Source organism: Dipodomys merriami, unplaced genomic scaffold (genome assembly GCF_024711535.1).
Source record: "Dipodomys merriami isolate MVZ:Mamm:240054 unplaced genomic scaffold, mDipMer1.0.p SCAF_171, whole genome shotgun sequence".
NCBI classification, from domain to species: domain Eukaryota; kingdom Metazoa; phylum Chordata; class Mammalia; order Rodentia; family Heteromyidae; genus Dipodomys; species Dipodomys merriami.
Genome location: NW_027203060.1, coordinates 855,389 through 858,031, shown reverse-complemented (window position 1 = coordinate 858,031; position 2,643 = coordinate 855,389). Strand labels below are relative to the sequence as shown.

General features: G+C 37.7%; 1 non-coding gene across 1 annotated transcript; it reads left to right on the top strand.

The window, feature by feature from the left end:
• The first annotated feature begins 405 nt into the window (after positions 1 to 405).
• LOC138829424 (U6 spliceosomal RNA) lies at positions 406 to 510 on the top strand. The gene has a single exon (XR_011372599.1). It is a non-coding gene; the product is annotated as a U6 spliceosomal RNA (small nuclear RNA).
• The last annotated feature ends 2,133 nt before the right edge of the window (positions 511 to 2,643 follow it).

Below are 2,643 nucleotides of genomic sequence, written 5' to 3'. Positions count from 1 at the left end.
AACAGGAAGTGGTGATGTGGCTCAAAATAGTAGAGTGCTAGCCTTGAGCAAAAAAGCTCAGGGATAGTGCCCAGGCCCTGATTTCAAGACATTACCACAAAAAAGTAAGAAGATTTAAATTCATTTACATGATTTACTTCTATGATGATTTTTACTTTATACTCATAAAAAATAATTTTGAAATAAAACAATATTTCTTGGTGCTGAAAAAGGACAGTAGGACTTTGTATATACTAAGTGGGTAGTCTATAACTAAGCATTTTGTCCACTCTTACCAGTTAGTCTATGACTAAGCATTTTGCCTACCAGTTCAGGTAGAAATTTTTTTCTCAAGATGAACAAGTGTTTTACACATATTAAATGTACTACTCACTGCTTAAGATGGTGTGAAATTTAAGAATTGTGGTGCTACCTTTCGTGGCACATGTGTGAAAAGTGGAATGATACAAAGAAAACTACCATAGTCCTTGCTCAAGTATGACACACAAACTTGGAATTCCATAAGTCCTGGGGCTTGAACTCAGGGCGTAGGAACTGTCTGAACTTCTTTTGCTCAAGACTAGGACTCTACAACTTCAGCCACAGTGCAACTTCTAGCTTTTTTCTGTTTATGTGGAACTGAGGAATTGAACCCAGGGCTTCATGCATGCAAGGCAAGCACTCTACCACTAAGCCACTTTCCCAGCCCCATACATTTTTCTTTCTTTTTGGTGCCAGTACTTGGTCTTAAACTCAGGGCCTGGGTGATGTTCATTATTTAGCTCTTTCACTCAAAATTGGAACTTTGGCACTTGAGCCACAGTTCCACTTCTGGCTGTTTGCGGCTAACTGCAGATAGGAGTCTCACAGGCTTTCCTGTCTAGAGTAACTGTAAACCATAATCCTCGAATCTCAGCATCCCGATTAACTAGGAAATCAGGTGTGAGCAGCTCCTGTACATCAGAGGACACAGAACCAGAGAAAATCTCTTCAAAGTATTCATTGTACAAAGGATTAGCATCTAGAATATACAAAGAACTCCAAAAATTAATTGCCAAAAGAATAATCAAATAAGAGGACAAACAAATTAAACAGATCTAAGACATAAAAAATGGCTAAAACACACATGAAAAACAATTGACCATCCTTATGCATGAAAGAGATAAATGATCAAAATGACACAAAATTTTATCTGATTCCATTCAGTATGGCTATGTTACTGTCATGAAACAAGTCAACTGCTGATAGCTCTCATCTCTAATCATAGCTACTTAGAATGTTGCCATTTGGAGGATCAAGATTTGAAGCCAGCCTAGGTATAAAAGTCCAGAGATTCCTCTGATTATCCAGCAAAGAGCTGGGCTGGGAACACTGTTCAAATGGTAGAGATCAGCTAAATGAACAAGCCCAAGGCTCTGCCTTAGGGTCTTATACCAGAAGAAAAGATTTTTAGAAAAAAGCCTGACAAGGATGCGCAAGAGAAAAAAGAAAAAAAGAAAGGATATACTGTTGGTGAGAATATAAATTAGTCCATCCACTATGGAAACTGGGATGGAACTTCCACAATAAACTAAAAATGTATTATTCCACATATAACACTCTATGGTATATATACCCCCCAAAAGTCAATCAGTCTACAAAAGAGATACCATCACAGCTATGTTTAAAGTAACACTATGTACAAGTCAAGCAGAAGCAGCCTAGGTACCCAGGGAACAATGACTGGATAAAGAAAACACCCCCACTCACACACACAATGGAGTATAATTCAACTACAAAAAAAAAGAAAATGAAACAAAGTTATCTGCAAGAAAATAAATGCAATTGGACAACCTACTAGGGGAAAACAGAAGGCAAATGTCCATGTTTTCATACATAAGTGGTACCTAAACTTAAGACTTAATCTAAGCCAGGTACCAATGATTCACATTTGTAATCCTAGTTGCTCAGGAAACAGATCCGAGGATCCAGGTTTGAAGTCGTTCTGGGCATAAAAGTCTGTAAGATTCCTATCTTCAATTAACAATTTTTTAAAAAGCCAGAAATGAGGGGTACACAGACAAGGAGGGACAACAGGTGAACAAATGCAGCAGTGATACTCACTAGACACTATGTTGTAAATGAACTGTACAACTTGTGAGCAAGGCCAAGAAAGAAATACTGGGAAGAGGCAAGGGAAGAGTCAAAAGAGGATTGGGTGGGGGGAGAAGGGGGCGGGGGGAGGATGGGAAGGGATGGGAAGGGGAAACAGAGGAGGCTACAATGCTTGATAAGAAATGTATTCATTATCTTGCCCATGTAAATGTAACCCCTCTGTACAGTATTTTCACAATAAAAAAAGAAATGTACTCATTTACCTGACTTATGATAATTGAATCCCTCTGTATATCACTTTGTAATTACAATTAAAAAATTAAAAAAAATTTAAAGCCAAAAGTGGAAGGGGAAGCTAAAGCTTCTAGAAAATAACGTGTAAGTATATATCGGTGCCCTTGGAATACACATCAGAAAAAGGACATAGGCACATTAATGAAAAAGGAAAACTTTGAAGACATTTATTTGCATGTGAATATACATGTGTGTATGTGCATACAAACACACACACATATACACACACACTGCCAACAATCAGGAAAAATCTAGAAGCAGGAAATACAAATAGAC